This window comes from Helianthus annuus, chromosome 4 (genome assembly GCF_002127325.2).
Source record: "Helianthus annuus cultivar XRQ/B chromosome 4, HanXRQr2.0-SUNRISE, whole genome shotgun sequence".
Lineage (NCBI taxonomy): Eukaryota > Viridiplantae > Streptophyta > Magnoliopsida > Asterales > Asteraceae > Helianthus > Helianthus annuus.
In genome coordinates, this window is record NC_035436.2 from 45,202,790 (window position 1) to 45,230,453 (window position 27,664).

Here is a 27,664-nt window from a genome sequence, read left to right on the forward strand (position 1 = left end):
AACACACACGACTCGTATTGCTATCCTATCTCAAAACGCTAACAAGTCGTTGAAATTCTAGATGATACCATAAAGCGATATACGCTATCCTATGCTGCGATAAACGATTATGCGATACTGCTCGATATGCTATATACGAACGACACGCGAGCTTTGAATAATAGGTTTCTGTATTCTGACTGCATCTGTGATTAAATGCCTATGTGCTTATGTGCTTCTGTGTTTATGTGTCTCTGTGCTCTACGTGCCTATGTGCTTCTGTGATTACGTGAATTTGTGGTTATGTGCCTACGTGTTTGTGTGAAGCATGATTCGACGTATTTCTAAGCTTTAGTGAGTAGTAGACGTGTGAGGTGAGATTCGATTTGTTGTGTTTGAGACATACGAAGATGTCTGTTGCAGACCATGTCGTCATCTAGACACCGAACCCCACTTACTCTCCAAGAGAAGAGAGATAGGCGTCTCGCTACTATCATCGCCAAGAGTGTGGCAAAAGCTGTGAGCGATGTCTTTGAAAACACCAGCAAGTCATCTGAGGAGTCGCGAATCGATGCTCCTAAGGATGCCAACAAGACTGGTTTCAGCTTCAAACAGTTTAAAGCATGTGGACCCAAGGAATTCACTGGAGAAGATGGCCCTACCGCCATGTTTCAGTGGTTCGATTCGGTTGAAGTCACTCTGCGCCAAAGCGGCTGTCCTGAAAATCTCCGCACCCTCAATGCTACAGGCGTCTTCCAGTCCCGAGCTCTAGACTGGTGGACGGCCGAACGAAACAAGCGCGGAAATGATGCACCTTATGAGCTGAGTTGGGAGGAGTTAAAGGCTATTATCATGGACGAATTTTGCCCTCCCCATGAACGCCAAAAGCTGGAGGACGAGTTTTGGAACATAAAGCAGAAGGATGGAGACAACGCTGCTTTAACTGCACGCTTTAAGCAGCTCAGCATCATTTGTCCCGATCAGGTCAAGACGTCAGACATGGCCATCAAGAAGTATATTCGAGCTCTACCCGATTGTGTTGCCGATTTCGTTCATGCTGCCAAGCCATCATCGATCGAAGAGACCTACCTGCTTGCCGCTGAGATCAATGACAAGCGGGTAAAGTCTGGTTTTTGGGATAAGCACACCAAGTCTCTGCACCAAGCCACCGCCACATCAACCATCGACACCACCACTGATCAGCCCTCCAAGTCATCAAGAAGAAAGAAGAAGCACAACAACAACTCCAGCAACAAGAACTGTGCTGTGACAACGACTGCTGCTCCTCTACAAGCCGTACCGGCTCCAGTGATCAATGCGCCGCCAGCTAAGCGCGCTTACACAGGTCCCCACCCGCTCTGCCCAACATGCTCATACCATCACCCAGTGGGAATCGCCTGTCTTTTCTGCGCCCACTGCAACCTCTACGGGCATTTCATTGCGAACTATCGCTATGGACCCCTTCAAGCCGCAGTTCAAGCCGCTGCTCATCAAGCTCTACTTCCAGCCCCTCAAGGCCAACCTGCAGCTCAAGCACCTGCGGTCAATGCTCGAGTCTGCTTTGCATGTGGTGATCCTAACCACTTCGCAAACATGTGCCCGAACAGGGTTGTGAAACAAGAACCCCAGCAGCAGCAGCAGCAACAGCAGCAGCCTCAGCAGCAACAGCAAGCAGCCCGTGCCAGAACCTTTAACATCAATGCCCGTCAAGCCCAGGCTGACAACAACATGGTTAATGGTACGTTTCTTGTGAATGGTATTTATGCATCATGTTTGTTTGACACCGGAGCCGATAATTGTTTTGTGTCATTTGAATTCGAGAAGCTCCTTAGTCGTAAGCGTTCTTATCTTCCCTCGTCATTTGAAGTCGAACTTGCTACTGGAAGAACCGTCGCCGTTAACTCTGTTCTTCATGATTGTACCCTAGAGCTCAACAATCACATCTTCCCAATCGACCTTATTCTGATGCAACTCGGAAGTTTTGACATCATAGTAGGCATGGTCTTTCTTCGCGAAAACCATGCTGAAGTTGTGTGCTTTGAAAAGATGATTCGATTCTTGCTCGCGAATGGTGATTTATTGTGTGTGTACGGTGAAACAGCTTCGAAAGGCCTCAAACTTATGTCATGCGTCCAAGATAGCAAGTATCTCCGCAAGGAATACAGCGCCTTCTTGGCTAACATTTTAGTAGCGGAGAAGGAAAAGAAAAAGAAGGTTGAAGTCAAAGACGTCCCAGTGGTTCGTGAATTTCCTCAGGTGTTCCCTTATGATCTTCCCGGACTACCGCCAAGTCGTGATATCGACTTTCGTATTGACCTTATTCCTGGAGCTAACCCCTGTTGCTAAAGCCCCTTATCGACTCGCGCCATCCGAAATGAGGGAACTCTCGAACCAACTCCAGGAGTTACTTGAAAAAGGCTTCATTCGCCCGAGCACCTCTCCATGGGGCGCGCCAGTCCTTTTCGTTAAAAAGAAGGATGGGTCGTTCAGGATGTGCATCGACTATCGGGAGTTGAATAAGCTGACCATTAAGAACGGTTACCCTTTGCCTCGGATCGATGACTTATTTGATCAGCTGCAAGGTGCCAAGTGTTTCTCGAAGATCGATCTACGTTCAGGCTATCATCAGTTGCGCATACAAGAGGAAGATATACCCAAAACAGCCTTTCGCACTCGATACGGCCACTAGGAGTTCGTTGTTATGCCTTTTGGCCTAACCAACGCACCCGCAGTGTTTATGGATCTGATGAATCGTGTGTGTAAGCCTTATCTTGACCGTTTCGTCATCGTGTTCATCGACGATGTCTTGAATTATTCCAAGTCGGAAGCCGAACACGCGCAACATCTACGTTTGGTTCTCGAGTTACTCCAGGGGAACCAACTCTACGCCAAGTTCTCCAAGTGCGAATTCTGGTTGGAGGAGGTTCAGTTTCTGGGTCACATCGTGAACACTCAGGGCATTCATGTCGATCCCGCGAAGATTGAAGCAGTCAAAAGCTGGATTACGCCAAAGAACCTGTCTGAAGTTCGTTCTTTTCTCGGACTAGCGACGATTTATCGAAGGATTCTCTAAGATCGCTGTGCTGCTTACCGCTCTTACCCACAAAGACAGGTCTTTTGTTTGGGGAACTGAACAAGAGTCTGCTTTTTCAAACCCTTAAGCGCAAGCTCTGCAACGCTCCCGTTCTCACGTTGCCGGACGGAAACGACGATTTCATTGTCTACTGTGATGCTTCCAACCTTGGTCTTGGCTGTGTTCTCATGCAACGAGACAAGGTTATAGCTTACGCATCTCGCCAGCTCAAAATCCACGAGAAGAACTATACCACCCATGATCTCGAGCTAGGCGCAGTTGTTTTTGCGTTGAAGATTTGGCGACACTACCTGTATGGTACCAAGTGTACGATCTTCACCGATCACAGGAGTTTACAACACATCTTTAATCAGAAAGAACTAAACATGCGTCAACGCCGATGGGTAGAACTTCTTAACGATTACGACTATGAGATTCGTTATCACCCAGGCAAGGCAAATGTTGTAGCCGACGCACTCAGCAGACGGAGTTATTTGCTCAGTATTCGCAATACTCAAGCCCAGCATAATCTCGAAGCCCTCATCCGCGAAGCCCAACATGCTTGTTTTAATGAACGCACCTTGAAGAAGGAGAGAATCTATCACGATGGAGCTCAGCTTGTAAGTAAGGCAGATGGGATTTTCTATTATCTGGACCGAATTTGGATCCCTAAGCGAACCGATTTGCGAAAGATTATAATGAACGAAGCCCACAAATCCCGATACTCCGTTCACCCCGGTGCCGATAAAATGTACCAGGATCTTCGTTACAAGTACTGGTGGCCGGGTATGAAACGGGATATCGCTCTCTATGTTGGAAGTTGCCTGACTTGTGCGAGAGTTAAGGCTGAACATCAACGACCTTCTAGCTTACTCGAACAACCTCCAATCCCCATATGGAAGTGAGAGAGTATAGCTATGGATTTCATAACGAAACTTCCGCCCACGCCATCAGGTCACGACAGCATTTGGGTTATAGTTGATCGACTGACCAAATCAGCCCACTTTTTGCCAATACGGGAAGACTACAAGGTAGAACGACTAGCCCGAATCTACACCGACGAGATCGTTTGTAATCATGGTACACCTCGTGACATCATTTCAGACCATGACGCTCGGTTTACTTCACGATTGTGGGAAACGTTTCAAGCGGCCCTTGGTACGTCGCTTAACCTAAGTACCGCATTCCATCCTCAAACTGACGGACAGACTGAAAGAACGATCCGAACTCTTGAAGACATGCTCCGCGCGTGTGTCATAGACTTCGGTGGTAGTTGGAACAAATACCTACCGTTAGTCGAATTCTCGTACAACAACAGCTATCATGCCAGCATACAAATGACACCATTCGAGGCTCTATATGGAAGAAGATGTCGTCCGCCTATTGTATGGCACGAGATCGGTCATTCGCAATTAACCGGTCCCGAGTTACTACAAGAAACGACTGACAAAATCCTCCAGATTCGCGACAACTTGGCAAAGGCCAGGGATAGACAGAAAAGTTACGCCGATAGAAGACGCAAGCCCCTTGAATTTGACGTTGGCGACTACGTACTCCTAAAGGTATCACCTTGGAAGGGTGTAGACAGATTCGGCAAGAAAGGGAAACTAGCGCCTCGATATGTTGGACCTTTTAAGATTCTGGAAAGGATCGGAAAAGTCGCCTACAAACTCGAACTACCAGAGGAACTCAGTAACGTCTACCCGACTTTCCATGTGTCAAACCTCCGAAAATGCCTAGCTGATCATGATCTGATTGTACCTCTCGACGATCTTCAGGTCAACGAAACGCTACACTTCATGGAAAAGCCTGTCGAAATCATGGATCGCCAAACCAAGCAACTCATGCGCTCGCGCATCCCTATCGTGAAAGTCCGATGGGAAGGCTGTGACAACTCGAGTTTCCAAGATTCCTTATTCGCATTTATTGCACGTTAACTGTTTAGTTGTTTACTTACACGACTTGTTGCTTTGTAACTGTATACGTTGTGATATGTTTAAAGGTATTGTGATTGTTACAATTATATGTTTGGTGATATAACATGAAACCTGTTGAAAAACTTAGACTGTTAAACCATGAAATGGCCCGACGAAACAAGAGTGTTTCGCCATCAACCAACCCGATGAAACAGATGTGTTTCGCCATCCCTAGCTCGACGAAACAGGGTGTTTCGCCGGCCCACAATTCGCCGAGGCCCAGTAAGGGCCCAACTCGTTACACGAAATATTTATCCAGTATTCTGTTCCATTCGTAACACTTTTGGCAAAAGTTGAAACCCTAGAACTCTCTCCACTGTGTGACGGCAACAACTACCTTCACCATCATCTTTCTTTCCCGAATTCTTACGTGTCATCTCGAATCGGTTAGTGTAAAAACCCTACTGTTTATACGTATCTGTTAATTGATGCCCTTGTGTGGTTAGGCTAGTGTTGGTAAACAATATGAATTCGGAATCATGATATCGTAATATATGTGATGATTGTTCTTGAGTGCTTGACGATTCCGATGTATTTGGTTGATGTTGACTTTGTATGCTATCGGTAGTGTTACGATTAAAAGAACATGATCATCGGATTCACACATGTCGTGATCTAGGCTACACATGACTATCTCATGATTTATGGTCATGCTAGATGATAACTGTCATGGTATGATTTGGTTAACGAATTCTGTGTGAACGATAATCATTATATGATTACTGTAATGTATGTTGATCTCATGACTGGATGAAGCGGCTGTAGACGATTAGGGTTTCTAATATTGCATAACTGTTGAAAGATGATAACTGGTAGACGTAACCGATACTTAATGAAGAAACACAGGTGGCGGCGAAACAAATGTGTTTCGCCGAAACCAGTTTTGACGAAACAAACACGACGAAACGGTGTGTTTCGCCGAGGGAAGCCACGACGAAACAGTGAGTGTTTCGTCGCAGGGAGGTAACGACGAAACAAGGGTGTTTCGTCGAATGGGTAATTGCACAGTAACCTTATTTGATTCTGTTAAGAGTTAACTGGATTAATTAACTGCCGTTAAATGATGAGCATGACTTGTATGAACTTGATTAAGTGCCTTGTGTTATTCGTGATTGCTGATTTAATACCACAGTGATTGTATATGCATGCATGAACTTCGTGAATATAAACTGATTATGTACACGTGCGTACTTTAGGACTTGACTGATTGTTTGTGAGCACATACCTTAGCATACCGAGCAAACCAAGGTGAGTTCACACTCTTACCAAGGCATGGGATTCCCGAGGTTGGGAATGGGGTTATATGATTACTTGTACTTACGTCACTAAGGAAATACGTACCACTGACCTCGTTAGGTGTAGGACACCTATAGATACAGCTAGACTAGTAAAACATGGGAAGCCCCCACTAATCTTCGCACACATGCCTAGGAGGCCGCGATACGAATACTAATCTTCGCATACATGTCTGGGAGACCGCGATACAAATACATCTAGTCTAGAATACATGGGAAACCCCCACTAATCTTCGCAAACATGTCTGGGAGACCGCGATACGAAATTAATACGATATTTGGTACATAACGATCAAACGATACACGAAACGAATACTATAACTAAACTACCAACTGTGAACTCGCTCAACTAGTTTGTTGACTCGATGTTACATGCCTTGCAGGTCGTTAGGTACTCTTGGAGCTTGCACAGGGAGGCGCAGTCGTTGTGGACATGGATCGTAGATGCCATGTTAAACATTTAAGATATTTCAAACTTTTACTTAATACTTATGTTGGGTTTTACATTATGCTTCCGCTAAACATTGATATTATACTTATGTTTTGAACACCATTCATATTGTTGGTTGAATTACATTTATTATTTACATTGTTCAATATGATTGGTGGCTTGATCCTGGTCATGTCACGCCTCCATGCGGTGGTATTCCGCGTGTGGATTTTGGGGGTGTGACAAAGGCAAACTGTAACAATCCCAAAATTTCTAAAATAAAGTTATTACACGAATAGGTCATGGGTAAGTTGACCAATAGAAATATAAGGTGTTTTGGCAAATGTAGGAACCGTTTGATAATTAAATTATAAAAAATACATTATATTTGAACCTACTCCATTTTTAATGAAACTTGGTTCAAATTGTAGATAAGATTATTCTCATTCTAATGACATATTAATCGTTTTGTAAAACATCATATTTTAGAAAGTTATACACGCCAAATAAGTGAACCAACTAAATTAATTATAATATAATAATAATAATAATAATAATAACAACAATAATATAAACAAACTACACATATATGAGCATGTCTACGTGTCTACAAAACAATGAATGTTGACTAAACTTCAATTTGAAATGCATAATTGATAGTGTGCGTGGCAATACATGCCGTGCCCTCCAAGACATGTTCTCAACTATAAATAAGAGATGCCTATTTACATTTCAAAGTGCTCAACTTCTTTTCCCTTCAATCTGTCTCGCCACTTTCCCTCTTCTAAATTAAAAATTCTCTTTTATATTAATACCAATAATAATAAAGCATTGCCCTGTTTTAAGTGTTTTAACCCTTGATCACTGATACCCTGTCCGACTGACGTAGGGCCCCGTAACGTATGTCAAGGCTCTGCCTAAATTCGTTGGGGTTCTGTCTCGTGACGTAGGGATAAAGTGGAATGGGGTTACTATACTTAAATGTGAGTGCATGATATATTTTAGTAAATAATCCAGGAGTTATACCAAGATATATCAACCCTCTAAAAATATTTCTGACACCCCTAATATATTTAGAATACCCCTATATGTCTTAAATTACACCCCGTATACGAAAACCAGTCCCGAAACACCTTCATACTAGTAGAAATCAAGGAAAACAAGATTTGCCAGTCGCTCGCGGGCCGCGTAGAAGTAAGCTTAAGCTTACGCGGGCCGCGACAGCTCAAACACCAGACCACCTCCGGTGCCGCCACGTGTCGATGACTCAGCAACACCACCGCCGCCCTACCATCTCTCGCGGGCCGCGTAGCCCTTAGCTACGTCTTACGCGGGCCGCGTAAAACTCGAAATCAGCCCCTATAAATAGAAGCGATCGGCTGTCCATTCCAATTCGTTCATTTCTGTTGCTTTCTCTAAAATTCTGTAGTGTAGGCCCTATACCCGGGCATTATACCCTACTAATTAGCAAAGCTCTGCCTAGTTGTAAGTATCATAACCCCTGAATACATATTAGATACGCTGCCTGATTGATCTAGGGTTCCGTAACGGCTGTCGTGGTTCTGCCCGACGTAGTCGTTGGAATGCCGTCTCGGGGAGGGTATTACTAATGTTAAAATGGGTTATTATACTAACACATGTGCATTGTTTATTTAACTAGATTATAACCAGGAAGTCACAAAGGAAAGCCCTATAATAGCAATGTGAGTAATCCTCTTTTTGTTAACTGTTTTTACAAAACCTTAAATATCTTTCCATGCGAATGACAGTTATTAAGTATTTGTAAGAATACAATTACAGTCGGTAAATTTGGGGTTTTGTATACAAAATTTGTTACCACCTGGTAAAGGAGTAACATGACCATAAGTCGGAACGACAGTACCGTATGGTGGTAACTGATATAACTTGGAAACAAATGTAATTGCGGATGCGCCCTCAATACTGTTCACTGTGACTTTTTACTTAAACTTGATTAAACTGGGATTCACTCACCAGTATTTCCTGCTGATAAAATGTTTTAAACACGTGTTTCAGGTAACTTAGTGTGAAGCCAATAAAAGCCAGCTGGAGAGCACTGAAGGCTTAGAAAAGTGGCAATAAAAGTTACCTAATTAAAAATGGGAATTATTTTCAATAATTGGGATCATTCCCTATAGATGTATCAAAATGAAAATCGGGTTTTGTCCCACTTATAAATGTATTATCAAAGAAACCTGGATTTATCCCATTTCTTTAATTTAAATATTTTTGGTTTTAACTCTGATAAAAATATTTCCTAACTACGGTCCTGATGAAATTTCCGCTGCCAAATTGATAAACACCGATACCACTGAAACTGGTCACGGCCGCCCGCTCCTTGGGATAGGGGTCGGGCGTTGTGACACAAACGAGGCGCGGAGTTCACTTGGGTACTCGAAAGCGACATGAAGGCCAAGTACTCGCAATTGTTCAAATGAAGATCTGAAGCATCAAATTGGTAATTCACGGTGCTGTGCATCTTCGAGCCTAATTTCGGGACGAAATTCCCTAAACAAGGGGAGGCTGTAACACCCCGTGTTTTCGAATGTCAAAGTCAAAGTCAAAGTCCAAGTCAACTTTGACTTCTTTGACTATAATTAGTCTATATTATGTTTTATTTGTATTATGTGGAGTAAGTGTTGTTAATCAGAATGAATCAAGTAACCGAATGTTTAATCGACGCGAACCGATTTACGACTGTGAATAGTAGGAAGTAACAATGCGATAAAGTTAATCAATCAATAATCAAGCTAATCAAACCATCAATCGATCTCGACTCACGAACTATGCGAATTTGGGTGTTGTACTTCTTGTGTGTGTGCCATATGTGTTACCTGTGCGTGCTTACTTTATGTTTTGTGTGGTATTCAATCGAATCAATCGAACCTCGAACCGAAACTCGAATCTCAAATCGAATGCAATCGAAATCGAATTACGACGAATGGTAACGTAAGGATAGGGTGAACTATAGATGATTGTATGTTAGATATAGTAGTTGGGACTGAAAGTAATTTGAATATGAAACTCTATCGTACTCGTACCGTCTTCAATCGAAACCGAAATATCGAAAATCGTTGCACCGAACACTCAAACCAGGCTGTGGATCGACCAGGCTATCAGCCGATCCAACAGCCCAGCCGATCGGACGAACTGTCTGATCGAGCAGGCTGTCCGATCGGGATGCCTGGCCGATCGGCCAGCCCTTTCCTCTTTTGGAGCCTATAAATAGGGCTGTCATTGTCATTCTTTCCACTTTTGGAAACTCTCTGACCGACCAGCTCGTGCTCCTCACCTTTTCTCAGATTTCTTCCAATTTCGGTAAGTTTTCATCCTAAATCTTGTACTTTCTTGATCAAAACATGCTCCTACACCTTTCTATCTTTCAAATCTTGATTTCTAACCGTGAAATCATCAAGATCTAAGCATTCTAGGATGATGTCATCATGGTGTTCTTCAAGAACACCATGTTTTGGCCTCAATCCACCATGAATAGCTTCGATCTAACCGATTTCCACATAAACAAGCTAAGATCTACCAAAGATCTAAACATTTACATGTTGTGAAGGATTGAAAGGAGGAATTCCAACTTTCTTTCAACTCTTTTACACTCAATGCCTTCAAACCGGTAGAAACGGAGCTTGAGCCAACTCACTAATCACTCTAATGGTTGTGCGGTTCAAGATTCGGAATGTATCCACGAGGTTCACCGAATTCGGGTTAAACGTCAAACCGCCGTTCCGAACCGTTCACTGACCGGATTTGGGTGATTCATGTCCAAGCAGGAGAAACAAGTAAGAACGAAGGTTCCCTAGTTAAGCTCGTTGTCAAACTACCTCAATATAATGTCAAATAATCAGAACAGCCAAGTGTTAGACGAACAGGCCGACCAGGTCAGGATGCTGGCCGAACGGTTAGGCTGTTCGAACGAACAGCCCAACCGATCGGACATGCCAGCCGATCGACCAGGCCAGCCGACCGGCTAGTATATGGTCCCACACTTTGATAATTTCATGAAGTATAGTATGAACGAAGATGATGTTCGATCGAACAGCCGTTTGTCAACATTACTCCTCGGATCATGAGATACTATGCTTCAACACTTAGTCGATTTTCAATTCGTTGGACGTATAGGAATGCCACCCGATCGAGCATGCTGTTCGATCGAGTATGCTGTTCGATTAAGTGACATCCTGCTGAGGACTACTACTGAAGTTCCTAACCGATTGGTTAAGCCGGCCGATAGAACGGTCATCGAACAGACCGTTCGATCGATCGACCTAAAAGGTAAGAATACTTCGGTGTTCTCAAATACTACAACGAAAACTTCAAAAGTTCAACCCATCATACACAAACACATCCTACTCAAAGGAAGAAACAATCCACTCGAACAGTCCAGCCGATCGAGCCTACCGACTGATCGAACAGACTGCCCGAACGGATTGTCTAACCGAACGAACATCCCGTCCAATCGAACCTGCTGTTCGATCGACCAGACTGTTCGACCCCCTTACACTTGTTTCCATTTTACGTGTAGTCATCGTTATGCTATCGAACTGTTCAGGCTAACCCTACTCCCAAGCGCTCCCTTCAATCCATCGATCAATCGCTGTGAGTATACTCGATCCCTTTTTGCTTTTAGCACTTTTGGGTGTTACATACGTTACTTATCAAAATCACCATCGAACACACTACTCAATTATTTGAACGCTAACCGATTCGCATGTATTACGTGACTGAATGAATGCTTGTTGATTGTGTTTACACGTGGAATGCTGTCTACCTGCCTTAGCGACGTAGTACTATAGTTTGGACTCAGCACCCGTTCACACGGGGGTTGTTAAGGACAATTACTTGCGTGGATTACGGTGGTAATCATCTATTGCGAACCGTCTCGGACGATCAACCCGCAGTCATTGGTATCGATAGGTCCATGTTGATAATTAACATGCTTCGTTTTCCTCTGTGTACGTGCTGGTTATGCGTAAACTATTCGAACTCTATATGCTATTATCAAACTTGTATGCTCACCTTTACATTATATGTTATTGACTTTATTTTAACGTATGTGACAGGTGTTTAAGATGTTTGCTTGCTAGGAAGCGAGGCTAGAATAAAGCTCTAGAGGCCCCCAACAAATAGTTGTCTGTCAGGAAAGAGCAACTAGTGCATAGTTGTCTGTAGATCTTGTCAGGCTGGGTCTTTAGGAGCATTTGAACAAATTTTATTATTATTTAAATCTGAGTTGTCGGAACAGAATATTTGACTAGTTGTTATCTGTAATAATTTGTTGTTATTTGGGGACACGGTATGGGACGTGTTATTTAAAACTGAATAGTGATGATGTCACACCCCGATTTCCACGTGTCTCACCGGTGGGCCCGGTGGGGGATTACCGTGACGATGTTGGCAACAATATAGTCAAACCACACAATTATATAATGCACAGCGGAAGCATAAGATAAATATATAAATTTCAACCTCTGATCGTAATATCAAAATGTATTACAGGGGTTGAATATATCCACAGTGGATCGTAAATAAAGATAAAGTATTGTTCCATCAGATACTGCAATCAAGCTTGCGAGACTTATCCCGACGCTAGGGAGCTAATACCAGCCAATTACGTTTAGGTACCTGCACTTAATCTTTTTGGGGAAAATACGTCAGTTTACACTGGTAAATACATTCAACTGACACATTTGAAAATGTTTATTTAAAATTGATTTGAATGCACAAGGCACAAACTCTTTTATAACTTGGGAAAATTCATAATGATCTTGTGAATGTTTTACATGTTCTTTTATGCGTTCAGTAGCCCGGGTCGTGCCGGGTTAAAGATTTATAGACACACCATGTTTGCGTAAAACCGTAGTACAAAAACCAACGGCTACGTCTTTTAATTTTAATGTCGACACTTTATACCGGGTGTACGCCTACACCGGGATGTCGATGGTCGTGGCCATTTCGTAAAATGATGCCAAGGATATCCGGGACAACGGTCATTAAACCCCCCAAAGGCTTATAAGCAACAAAACTGTTTAAATGAGCCGATCATATTTAATCAATTAACTACCTAAGCGATGGAATTATATAATGCTCAATCAAGCGGTATTATTATACCGTAACCCAAGCCCATATAGGGGAAATAAGTTAAAGTATTTACCTTTGCAAGTATAAATCCTTAATTTAGATCAAGTCACCGATAGCTTTTACTGGGGCTCCTAATCTGGAACGAAGGTTTTAATTAACCTCTTAGAATCCTAACGGTCCTTATATTAGCCGTAGCTTAAACCGGTTGATTCCGATATATAGATATGGTTAATTCGCACGAAAAGGCGAAAACCGAGAATGGAGTATGATTTGGACCCAACAAGTTCAGTGACTTGTTTTATATGGGTTTATAGTTCATACTCTGGATTTTGGGGTTCAAATAATATAATTTGACCCATATCGGCTATTGCACGAAAACTAGTTTCATGAGCCGTACCGTGTGCGCAAACCGGCGAAACGGTTAACCATAAGTGTCCTACGCTTATTTCCTAAGTCAATATGCCTTAAAAGTATTTTGGTATCAGTAGGATACCTTCCGTAATGCCCGTAACGAGTTTAAGTTAATATTATGCCCCGTAGGGGCTTGTCGGTCATTTTAAAGACTCTAAAAGGGATTTTCGAGTTCTACAGGAAATCTGAGTTTCCCGAACAGCTTAAAAAGCTTAAAATACTTTATTTATTATTTAAAACCAGTGGCAACTGGAATCGGGTCAAAAGACCTTGTAGAACTCCCGTTTTGGCCAAAAAGGGCATATTCGGTATTTACCGAACCGTAGCCATAACCGCAGGTTATGAGCAAGGTAAAAATTATTAAAAATCTTTAAAATTCCCAAAATATTATTTTACCACAGTGGGTAAAAGTTTTGGTGACGAAAACTTGGGTTAGATGGGTGTTATGCTAATTGCGCCGTTAATTACAAAACTTTCTTAAAAGTGCGCCTTTTAGCATAACTCTCATTCTAGGCCTCGGATTGACGTGAAACTTTAAGGACATGCTTATAATTTAACAAGCAAGGTTTTGGTCCGTTCACGTGTCCGAAATACTCGTTTTAATTTTAAAAGGCCGTTACGGTCAACTTTTAGGCGAATGACGGAATTGCGCAAAAGACTTGGATAACTCATGAACCGACCACAGAGGCGTATACCAACATGTGACCTGGTCCTAAGAGAGTCCTAAGGTATATTTATACCTCACTAAAACGGGTCAGAACTGAAGTCAAAGCAAAAGTCAAACTTTTGCGACATTCGGCTCCGAACCGGTTCTATATAGTAAATGATCGATTCAAACGAGCGCAAACAGGTTTATATACTTATTATCATGTTTTATGATTATCAAAACAGGTTCCATAACATATATATTACAGATCATGCATAAATCGCTAAAATAGCTTTCTGTTGACTTTTTAACCGCACGTTTGACTCGACATTTGACATAGTTAGAGTGGTGATCAGGGGGAACCATTTTAGAGGTTTAATACCCACATAAATACCAACTCATAACCATTTTTGATTCGTCATAAGACTGAACCATTACTGATTTATTGTAAAGTCAAACCGTAGTTACGACGGTTTGGTTTTTAGCTAAAAACTAAGCATAAACTGAACTATGGATGATCAAGGTAACTTACAGAAGTTAGTACTTGAATATGGAGCAGAGAAGAATGCTTGGAGCTTCTTAGAATGATCAGTAGTTGTGTTTTGAGTTGTGTGAATGTTGTAACTACAACATTGCTATTTATAGTGCATTTTAGGCTCCAAGATCATTCCACATTGCCCTACAACTGGTCATGGATGATGGGCAGGTGTCCCTAAGGGTTATGGGTCGTGTAGGGGGCGCCCATGCTCCATTAATTGGTGTTTGATCGTTCAAAAGCTCCAAAAGGCAAGAAACTACAAAGTTTCTGCATCTGGGCACTTTACGCGGCCCGCATGGGAGTTCCCATGCATTTTAATGCGGGTCGCCTAAAGATCAAATATCAGTTGCGTAATTGAGGTGGCTCGCGGCCCGCCTCAACTTAACTATAACCTTCATGCGGGTCGCCTAAGGTTAAGATTTCAGAAATTTTAAATCTTTTTGCAATGATTACAGAATCTGGTCATTAATAACGAAATCTTTCGTAATGATTCACCTGACCTTTCGGTTTTGAAGGGGTAACTTTGCGGTTTGGCCCTCGGTTATTTACCGATAGGGGCCTCGTGTTAATTACCCGCATTATTAAGTCCCCGGTTTATTTATTAATTATATTGGAAAGCCTTAACTTTCACTGTTGACGCTTTTAACCCTTCTCATACGAATTTGAGTATAACTCTTTCGTTTTAAGACGGAACTTCGCGGAATTTATACGGTATATTCTAGTGAGCGTATAATACTGTTACGAAGTCTTGGGAACGTTAAAGGGTCACTCAGAGGTAATATTAAACATGTTGACACAGTTAACCCCTGTAGTTCGTAATCTCTCACTTTCTCCCGCGTTTCGCTTCCGTACGATTTGTGATTTATTCGTTTGAAGGTACAAGCATTTATTTAGGGTTACTATACAGTATATTTACCCTTGTTGACATTTATAAGCCTCGAATTTATATACTTTCAAGGTTTGTCAAAATTAGTCCTTTATTTATTATAGATGCCACGTGTAATCAAATGACACGTGTTAACACATCATTGGACACAAAATTTCGAGGTGTTACATCCTCACCCCCTTAAAATAAATCTCGACCCGAGATTTACTCAAATAAATAGGGGTATTTTTCTTTCATTGTAGCTTCGACTTCCCACGTATATTCAGGACCTCTACGAGCATCCCATTTGACTTTTACAATCGGTACGTGCTTTCTGCGAAGCTTCTTTACCTGTCGATCTTCAATCGACAAAGGTTTTTCTATGAACTTTAAGCTCTCATCTATATGCACATCTGTGTGTGGAATCACCAACGATTCGTCGGCGAAGCACTTTTTGAGATTGCAGATGTGGAACACATTGTGAATTCCATTGAGCTCTTCAGGCAAGTTTAGTTTATAGGCAACTGATCCGACTTGTTCAATGACCACAAAAGGTCCTATGTATCTCGGACTCAGTTTGCCTTTCTTGCCGAAACGCATCACCCCCTTCCAGGGTGACACCTTAAGTAATACTTTTTCACCCACTTCGAAGTGAAAATCCTTACGCTTTGGATCAGCGTAGCTCTTCTGCCTATCGCGGGCAGCCTTGAGACGTTCCCGGATCTGGACAATCTTGTCCGTCGTCTGGAAAACAATCTCTGGTCCCGATAATTGGACCTCTCCTACTTCCGCCCAACAAACAGGCGATCTGCATTTCCTACCATATAATGCCTCAAAAGGCGCAGCCTTTATGCTGGTGTGGTAGCTATTATTGTAGGAGAATTCGATCAGGGGTAGATTTTTATCCCAGTTACCACCTAAATCGATCGCACATGCACGAAGCATGTCTTCTAGCGTTTGGATAGTACGCTCACTTTGACCGTCCGTCTGTGGATGGTAAGCCGTACTAAAATTTAAACGCGTGCCCAAAGATTGCTGGAAACTTTTCCAGAAGTGAGATGTGTATCTAGTATCCCTGTCGGAGATAATAGACACAGGTATGCCGTGTAAGGCTACAATCTTATCAACATAAAGTTGGGCTAACATATCGGAGCTATATGTCTCCTTAATAGGTAGAAAATGAGCTGATTTAGTCAGCCTATCGACTATGACCCATATTGTATCGTTTCCTTTCCTGGTTTTGGGTAACTTGGTTATGAAGTCCATAGTTACGCATTCCCACTTCCACTCGGGAAGTTCAGGCTGTTGTAGCAAGCCAGACGGCTTTTGGTGCTCGGCTTTGACTTGAGCACAAGTCAAGCACTTTGCTACATGGGCGGCTACAGACTTTTTCAAGCCTATCCACCAATAATTTGCCTTTAAGTCTTGGTACATTTTATCTGCACCCGGATGGACTGAGTATTTGGAACTATGGGCTTCCTGGAGAACAACATCTCGTAGTCCTCCATATATCGGAACCCATATACGTCCGTTCAGTCTAAGAATTCCATCCTTGCTAAGAGTCAACTGCTCCTCAGTTACTCCCAGCTTTTCATTAGGATGATTAGCTTCCGACACAGCCTCACGCTGCGCAGCTAATATCCTTTCTATCAAATTATTCTTAACCTCAATGCTCTTGGCATTGATTCGAATGGGTTTTACCCTTTCTTTCCTGCTCAAGGCATCGGCGACTACATTCGCCTTGCCGGGATGGTACCTGATTTCACAATCATAGTCGTTCAAGGTCTCCATCCAGCGGCGCTGTCTCATATTCAGCTCTTTCTGGTTGAACAGGTGCTGGAGGCTTTTGTGATCAGAATAAATCACAAATTTAATACCATAAAGGTAATGTCTCCATAACTTTAGTGCAAATACAACGGCACCCAACTCCAAATCATGGGTGGTGTAATTCTTTTCATGCACCTTTAATTGCCTTGAAGCATAGGCAATCACCTTGCCCTTCTGCATAAGCACACACCCCATGCCTGTGTGTGATGCATCGCAGTAGACTACGAATTCATCTGTACCTTCCGGTAATGTCAACACAGGTGCGTTGCTTAGCTTCTGCTTCAGTATTTCAAAGGACTCTTGCTGCTTCGGGCCCCAAATGTACTTTTCTTTCTTCTTGGTCAAGGAAGTCAAGGGCGCAGCAATCCTCGAAAAATTTTCAATAAATCTCCGGTAGTATCCTGCTAACCCCAGGAAGCTACGGATTTCGGTAGGCGTCTTTGGCTCTTGCCAGTTCATGACTGCCTCTACCTTAGCGGGATCCACTTGGATACCACGCTCACTCACAACGTGTCCTAAAAACTGGACCTCTCGTAGCCAAAATTCACATTTCGAGAATTTGGCGTAGAGTTTCTCACGTTGTAGTAATTCGAGAATGCAACGAAGGTGCTTCTCGTGGTCAGCTTGGTTCTTGGAATAGATAAGGATATCGTCGATGAAGACTATGACGAATTTGTCCAAGTATGGCTTGCAAACGCGATTCATGAGATCCATGAACGCAGCCGGTGCATTTGTGAGCCCAAAAGGCATCACTAGAAACTCGTAATGACCATAGCGAGTCCTAAATGCAGTCTTGTGTACATCTTCATCTCTGACCCTTAGTTGATGATAACCCGACCTTAAGTCGATCTTGGAGAAGTAGCTTGCTCCTTGCAGCTGATCGAATAGATCATCGATCCTTGGTAAAGGATATCTATTCTTTATGGTAACTTTATTCAGCTCTCTATAGTCAATGCACAACCGCATCGATCCGTCCTTCTTCTTTACAAATAGGACAGGAGCTCCCCAGGGAGATGAACTAGGTCTGATAAAACCTTTCGCCAGCAGTTCATCCAACTGGGTCCTTAGTTCTTTCATTTCCGTTGGCGCTAGTCTGTAAGGTGCTCTTGCTATCGGAGCTGCTCCAGGAATGATGTCAATTCTGAACTCCACTTGTCTATCTGGTGGCAAACCAGGTAGTTCTTCAGGAAAAACCTCGGGGTATTCAGAAATGACAGGAAGATCCTCGATCTTCGGCTTTGGTTCTTCAATTATCACCTGAGCCATGTAAATTACACAGCCTCTGTTCAAACACCTTGAAGCTTTCAGCATAGATACGTCTTCGGGCAATCCGTAATGCGTATCCCCTCGAATGGTAAGAGATTCACCACTCGGAGTATTTAAAACTATTTGCCGCTTGCCGCAAATGATTTGGGCCTGATTACGGGATAACCAGTCCATGCCTAGCACAATGTCAAAACCCGCAAGTTTGAAAGGAAGTAGAGATAAAGGAAAAGAATGGTTCCTAATGGACATTTCACATCCTTCTAGAACAGTAGAGACGGTTTCCATCGTGCCGTCTGCTAACTCTACTTCGTATTTTACGTCAAGGGTTTTGATTGGCATATTTAGTAGTTGGCAAAATTTCTGGTCTACAAAGGATTTATCAGCGCCAGAATCGAACAGTACTCTTGCAAATATATTATTTACGAGAAAAGTACCTGTAAGCACATTGTCGTCCTTAACCGCTTCCTTTGCATCCAAGCGAAAAACTCTCGCATTTGTCTTCTTAGTCTCTTCCGCCTTCTTGGCGTACTTTGGGCAATTACTCTTTATATGCCCCTTCTCATTACAATTATAGCAGGTTGCATCCTTTATCTTTTTACACTCCACTATCTTATGATCCTTGGACTTGCATAGCCCACAGGGTGGAGTCTTTTGTTGCGACTGTGAACCAGACGTAAACCTACACTTCCCGGAGTGAGGTTTCTTGCAGACCTTGCAGTGAGGTCTTCCATCAGCTTGCCCCTCCTTCTTTGCTTCCGACCCTCTCTTGCCTTCACCGTTTCCACGGTGCTTTTTCCCAGACTTTCGTGAGGTATCATCCTCACGTTTTCGCTTTTCAGCCTCCTTGCTCCTTTGTGCCCTCAGACGGACAGCATCAAGTGTAAGAGACAAGGAGAGGTCAGTAACTGACCTGAAGGTCGTCGGCCTAGAGGCTTTCACACTGGCCTTGATCGCCGGCTCTAAGCCCCCAATGAAACGGGCAATCCTTCTAGGTTCTGGTGTCACAAGATATGGCACCAGGCGTGACATAGTGTTAAAACTTGTCAGATATGCTTGACAATCCAGGTTTGTCATCACTAGTGAGACAAAATCTGCCTCAATCTTCTCAACCTCGTGCTGAGGGCAGTAGTTTTCTTTAATGAGAGCAATAAATTCCTCCCATGTCATTTTATACAAAGCAGACTTACCAGATGCCTGCACCAATGCCCTCCACCATGCCAGGGCCTCGCCCTTAAATGACTGGGACACAAACTTAACCACGTCCCTCTCGGCGCACCCGCTGATGTCCACTATCGTGTCCATCTCGTCTAGCCAGGTGATACAGTCAACCGCACCCTTCTCCCCTGTAAATTCACGGGGCTTACATGATACAAAGTATTTGTAGGTGCAACCCTTAGCACTTGACGCATCAGTATATTCTCTATCGCGATGAACGCTGTGCTCAGTAGACGAGTGCTTGTCGTCATCTTTCTTGGGTTCAGAGGGTGGTTTGGAGTGTGTCTTTGGTTTAGAGGGTGGTTTTGACACAGTTCTGCCTTGAGACTCAGTATGTTGTCGATCAATAGCTGCCTGGACAGCATTGTCAATCAGAGCCTTCAGTTGTGCGCCTGTCAAATGTACTGACGCATTGTCATAGTCATCTTCATTTGTGTGGCTGTTCTCTCCATTGGGATCCGCCATTGTAACTTAAATCTGTTACAGAAGATAACAAAATTTTAATTTAGGAGATTATTATATGATTGTCTTTTATGACAATTTGTCAACCATGGTACAGAGACCATATTTGGTTAACTTATTAATTCATTACATATTAGGATCTGAATATATCCTATTTCAGCTATATAAATAGTATTGGTGGCATAAAGCCTAATCATGATGATGTTTTATAATTTTAGCCGAGATTTCATAGAATCAAAGGCATAGAGATTTGAACCGTAGTTCTTTTATCTCTTTCTTGCAGAGAGTCATAGACTACCACTGCCTTTTGTCTTTATAAGACAATTATTATGGCCCATAGGCACTACATCTCTAATGGATGTCTTAATATGGTTGGCCCGTAGGCACTACATCGTTAATGGATGTTTTAATAATATTGGCCCGTAGGCACTACATCACTAATGGATGTTTTAATAATACTGGCCCGTAGGCACTACATCACTAATGGATGTTTTAATAATACTGGCCCGTAGGCACTACATCACTAATGGATGTTTTAATAATTCTGGCCCGTAGGCACTGCATCACTAATGGATGTTTTAATAATTCTGGCCCGTAGGCACTGCATCACTAATGGATGTTTTAATAATACTGGCCCGTAGGCATTGCATCACTAATGGATGTCTTTATAATACTGGCCCGTAGGCATTGCATCACTAATGGATGTCTTTATAATATTGATCACCTTCATTGGTGATTTAACCCACGATTTATATATCATTTAGTTGGGTTTTGAAATCCTTAAAGGATTATTGTATAAGAATGACGTGCGTGATTTTAACGAATCACATCTGCCATGAATGTTAACATGCGTACAGAGGTTAACTGGGAATCAAAATCTTTTCATTTAGGTCGTACCATCTTGACTAGATCTTAACAGACCCCAAGCTAGGTTTCACCTTTTAAGATTCTTTATTTAGGCAGATCAATATAAAAGGAATGGTTTTGATTTATTTTTACATATATTAAAACAAAACTCACAACATACATTCCAAAAATCACAAATACAGTTACATATTGCCCTAAACGGGTCTTTCAAATAATACATACCTCCAGAGAGGTTTTAAAATAAGTGACAAGTCCACGCAGGGACTAATTCAAGATAGGTGTCCATGCAAGGACTAAAGATAAGTCCACGTAGGGACTGAAATACGATAAGTTGTCCACGCAGGGACTTATTTCAAAGTAGACATTACAGTAGTACTACTATTAAGGGTTAATGGTCACGTTTCTTCTTTTTGCCCTTTAGTAGATTTGCCAAGCCTTTGAGAAATCCTCGGTGGCTTTTCTTTTCTTCCTCGAACTCTCTCTCCACACGATCTAGTCGATGGAGTATTTCTTCCTGTTCAGGAGGAGAAAATCGTGGTTGTGGCGCTTGATGCGGAACTGGAGGTCTGGGAGGTATTGGATACCCATGAGCTGAGTAGTCCGGTGGTCCCATGTTTCCATGTGCTCCGTCAGGGTAGCGCGCATTATATCTAGCCGACACCACATATGGGTCGCGCTCATAGCCGTAGTTGTATTGTGCTTGTGATGGTTCGAACGGGTTGTAAGCCGTCGGACCCGTATAAGCAGGTATGGGTTGGTCATACCCAAATGGTGGCGAATTTCGTGCAGTAGGTGCGGAGTTCGCCTCCTGTATAGGACTTGAAGGTCCTTCTTCTTGTAGCGGCGGATAGTGGCTACTACTAGAATGTCGAGGAGTGCTGAAGTGGATACCTCCTCCTACTCGTGTAGACATACGAGCATTTGTCCTCCTACGCCTTGGCGGATCAGGTATAACTGGTTGTGCCGGTGGCGGAGGTGGTGGCGTAACTGCCTCAAAGCGTGAATCCTCAGAGGGATCCTGTGGATGTCTCGGTTGTGGAGATGTTTGTCGAGATGGCGTGTTGTACCACTCATGTCGGTCAAACAAGGCCATAAAGCTGTCTGGGCCTTGATACTGCGGACCATGATATGAAGATCCATCAGATACTTCTATCGGATGCGTGGGCGTACCACGAGCTGGTTCAGTAGGATCCTCATCTTCCTCCATGGGATCTTCAGAAAAGTGGTCTTGTGGACCTAGCGGAACAAATCCTGAAGGTTCCTGTATGTAGTCAGCCGGATTAAACTGACTTATGTAGTATGGAGTAGGGTCGTCGTAATTTCGGTGCGAAACCGAACGTTGTAGAGGTATGAAGGAAGGTTGTGGGTTGTTGGGATTATTTTCTTAATCTGGCCCAAAGGAGTGCCGGTAGGATGGCGTTGAGCTGTGCGAAGTGGAATGCCTCGCGGGTTCGTAAAGATCTCTTCGTCGTTGTGGCTCTTCGCTCCGTGTCATCGAAGGATGTCTTGTACCAGATGGTCCAGCTTCTTGATCGTGATGTGTCACGATTTCTCCTCGGCCTCTACGTCCCCTTCCTCTTCCTCGGAATATAACAGGTGGCATTTTCCTGCTTCAAAACTTATTAAAAATCAAATCGAAATTAAAGACAAAAAGGAGTATTAATCCGAATTTGTCCTATGTTCTTGTCTAGACTCAAGTATGTGCAATTGTGTCACTGAGATTAAACACATTAGGATAGTGTTTAATTCACTCAATGTTGGCTCTGATACCAACCTGTCACACCCCGATTTCCACGTGTCTCACCGGTGGGCCCGGTGGGGGATTACCGTGACGATGTTGGCAACAATATAGTCAAACCACACAATTATATAATGCACAGCGGAAGCATAAGATAAATATATAAATTTCAACCTCTGATCGTAATATCAAAATGTATTACAGGGGTTGATTATATCCACAGTGGATCGTAAATAAAGATAAAGTATTGTTCCATCAGATACTGCAATCAAGCTTGCGAGACTTATCCCGACGCTAGGGAGCTAATACCAGCCAATTACGTTTAGGTACCTGCACTTAATCTTTTTGGGGAAAATACGTCAGTTTACACTGGTAAATACATTCAACTGACACATTTGAAAATGTTTATTTAAAATTGATTTGAATGCACAAGGCACAAACTCTTTTATAACTTGGGAAAATTCATAATGATCTTGTGAACGTTTTACATGTTCTTTTATGCGTTCAGTAGCCCGGGTCGTGCCGGGTTAAAGATTTATAGACACACCACGTTTGCGTAAAACCGTAGTACAAAAACCAACGGCTACGTCTTTTAATTTTAATGTCGACACTTTATACCGGGTGTACGCCTACACCGGGATGTCGATGGTCGTGGCCATTTCGTAAAATGATGCCAAGGATATCCGGGACAACGGTCATTAAACCCCCCAAAGGCTTATAAGCAACAAAACTGTTTAAATGAGCCGATCATATTTAATCAATTAACCACCTAAGCGATGGAATTATATAATGCTCAATCAAGCGGTATTATTATACCGTAACCCAAGCCCATATAGGGGAAATAAGTTAAAGTATTTACCTTTGCAAGTATAAATCCTTAATTTAGATCAAGTCACCGATAGCTTTTACTGGGGCTCCTAATCTGGAACGAAGGTTTTAATTAACCTCTTAGAATCCTAACGGTCCTTATATTAGCCGTAGCTTAAACCGGTTGATTCCGATATATAGATATGGTTAATTCGCACGAAAAGGCGAAAACCGAGAATGGAGTATGATTTGGACCCAACAAGTTCAGTGACTTGTTTTATATGGGTTTATAGTTCATACTCTGGATTTTGGGGTTCAAATAATATAATTTGACCCATATCGGCTATTGCACGAAAACTAGTTTCATGAGCCGTACCGTGTGCGCAAACCGGCGAAACGGTTAACCATAAGTGTCCTACGCTTATTTCCTAAGTCAATATGCCTTAAAAGTATTTTGGTATCAGTAGGATACCTTCCGTAATGCCCGTAACGAGTTTAAGTTAATATTATGCCCCGTAGGGGCTTGTCGGTCATTTTAAAGACTCTAAAAGGGATTTTCGAGTTCTACAGGAAATCTGAGTTTCCCGAACAGCTTAAAAAGCTTAAAATACTTTATTTATTATTTAAAACCAGTGGCAACTGGAATCGGGTCAAAAGACCTTGTAGAACTCCCGTTTTGGCCAAAAAGGGCATATTCGGTATTTACCGAACCGTAGCCATAACCGCAGGTTATGAGCAAGGTAAAAATTATTAAAAATCTTTAAAATTCCCAAAATATTATTTTACCACAGTGGGTAAAAGTTTTGGTGACGAAAACTTGGGTTAGATGGGTGTTATGCTAATTGCGCCGTTAATTACAAAACTTTCTTAAAAGTGCGCCTTTTAGCATAACTCTCATTCTAGGCCTCGGATTGACGTGAAACTTTAAGGACATGCTTATAATTTAACAAGCAAGGTTTTGGTCCGTTCACGTGTCCGAAATACTCGTTTTAATCTTAAAAGGCCGTTACGGTCAACTTTTAGGCGAATGACGGAATTGCGCAAAAGACTTGGATAACTCATGAACCGACCACAGAGGCGTATACCAACATGTGACCTGGTCCTAAGAGAGTCCTAAGGTATATTTATACCTCACTAAAACGGGTCAGAACTGAAGTCAAAGCAAAAGTCAAACTTTTGCGACATTCGGCTCCGAACCGGTTCTATATAGTAAATGATCGATTCAAACGAGCGCAAACAGGTTTATATACTTATTATCATGTTTTATGATTATCAAAACAGGTTCCATAACATATATATTACAGATCATGCATAAATCGCTAAAATAGCTTTCTGTTGACTTTTTAACCGCACGTTTGACTCGACATTTGACATAGTTAGAGTGGTGATCAGGGGGAACCATTTTAGAGGTTTAATACCCACATAAATACCAACTCATAACCATTTTTGATTCGTCATAAGACTGAACCATTACTGATTTATTGTAAAGTCAAACCGTAGTTACGACGGTTTGGTTTTTAGCTAAAAACTAAGCATAAACTGAACTATGGATGATCAAGGTAACTTACAGAAGTTAGTACTTGAATATGGAGCAGAGAAGAATGCTTGGAGCTTCTTAGAATGATCAGTAGTTGTGTTTTGAGTTGTGTGAATGTTGTAACTACAACATTGCTATTTATAGTGCATTTTAGGCTCCAAGATCATTCCACATTGCCCTACAACTGGTCATGGATGATGGGCAGGTGTCCCTAAGGGTTATGGGTCGTGTAGGGGGCGCCCATGCTCCATTAATTGGTGTTTGATCGTTCAAAAGCTCCAAAAGGCAAGAAACTACAAAGTTTCTGCATCTGGGCACTTTACGCGGCCCGCATGGGAGTTCCCATGCATTTTAATGCGGGTCGCCTAAAGATCAAATATCAGTTGCGTAATTGAGGTGGCTCGCGGCCCGCCTCAACTTAACTATAACCTTCATGCGGGTCGCCTAAGGTTAAGATTTCAGAAATTTTAAATCTTTTTGCAATGATTACAGAATCTGGTCATTAATAACGAAATCTTTCGTAATGATTCACCTGACCTTTCGGTTTTGAAGGGGTAACTTTGCGGTTTGGCCCTCGGTTATTTACCGATAGGGGCCTCGTGTTAATTACCCGCATTATTAAGTCCCCGGTTTATTTATTAATTATATTGGAAAGCCTTAACTTTCACTGTTGACGCTTTTAACCCTTCTCATACGAATTTGAGTATAACTCTTTCGTTTTAAGACGGAACTTCGCGGAATTTATACGGTATATTCTAGTGAGCGTATAATACTGTTACGAAGTCTTGGGAACGTTAAAGGGTCACTCAGAGGTAATATTAAACATGTTGACACAGTTAACCCCTGTAGTTCGTAATCTCTCACTTTCTCCCGCGTTTCGCTTCTGTACGATTTGTGATTTATTCGTTTGAAGGTACAAGCATTTATTTAGGTTACTATACAGTATATTTACCCTTGTTGACATTTATAACCCTCGAATTTATATACTTTCAAGGTTTGTCAAAATTAGTCCTTTATTTATTATAGATGCCACGTGTAATCAAATGACACGTGTTAACACATCATTGGACACAAAATTTCGAGGTGTTACAGATGATAATTGTTATGGAAACTTCTGGACAATCTGTTTCGCTCAGTGCCATGCCCCGATGATTCCGCCATCGGTTGGGGTGTGACCATCTACCGGAAATTGAAGTTTTTAGTTGAAACAAAATCAATCAAACAACAACAATATCACAACAACAATATCACATCAGCTTGCAAAAGAAGAAACTACTTAACATACAAAATTACCGATAATAGAGCGTCAGGATCCACAATCCGACGAAACAAATCCATATGTTCAACACAAAGCGTCTGAGAATCAGAACTCGGAAGTACAAGCGCTTTATTCTTCCCATTCTTCTCACTCCTCGGCACGAGTTCCATCGGGGATGTTGACGCTTTGAGAATAGCGGCGGCAATTGAAGTGGCGGAGGTTACCACAATCTTCGCATTTGTCAGTGTTATTAGCGACGGTTTTCTGTTGCGGAGGTGGTCGCCCTCGCCGATTTACCCAAAGTGGATAGAGAGGGTCATTCTACAGAGGTAGAGATGGTGGTGAGAGGGGACTTTTTTGTGGTGGTGGAGGTGGTGCTGAACTTGTACAGGGAGAGAGAGAGAGAGAGAGAGAGAGAGAGAGAGAGAGAGAGAGTAGAAATGGGGTTTTTTTTAGAGAGAGAAATTCATGTTGTGAGTATATATATATATATATATATATATATTAAGATATTTTTTAAATAATAGTGGTAAAAAGACTATTATACCCTCATGTGCCTTGCACATGATCTAATTTAACAAAAAAAATTATCTGGGTTGGGTTCAAAGGATATAACATGCAAGATTTTGAAACGTTAAGTACAAAACTCGTCAATTTTAAAGGCAAAGGACACCGCCTGAAATTTGGTACAAACTTAAAGGACAAAACTTGTAATTTACTCCTGTTTCATTATTTTTCATTAGTAGTATTATATTTAGCATTTAATTTGTTTTTTATTATTATAACTTACGTTCGTTAACTTTTAAAAAAAATTCTAAATATGCATTTATGTTTATTTATTTTTTAATATTCCAAGTTATTTTCTCGCGCATTGTGATGGTACCTTAGCACGGACGTTGGACGGGTATCGATTTGGTTCGTCATATTACCAGTATGTTTATGCACTCGGTATAGAAATCAACATGTGTTTTACATCAACCGAAACGACAAAAACGATAGCCTGAACCGACACCGATGTTGTTCAAACGATGTCGATCGATTCAAATTATGACGTACCAGTACCGATATTCAATTATCATCACAAACAAATCTTCTATTAATATTATTGGACCCTTTAAGCAATCTTCATAAATTACCGATTCTCAAACTTTCATAGTTTGATATTAGTATAAATATATTTTAAGTTAATTATTATATTTTTATAAAGATACTCAACATATTGTATAAAAAGGGGTATATATTACAATATATACATATATAAGCGGCCCCGTATTTGTTTATTAAGGAAAATAACTAAAAAAGTCATGTTAACCAAAGGAATTATCAAAATAGCCCTCGAATGTGTTGAATTACCATTTAACTAAAG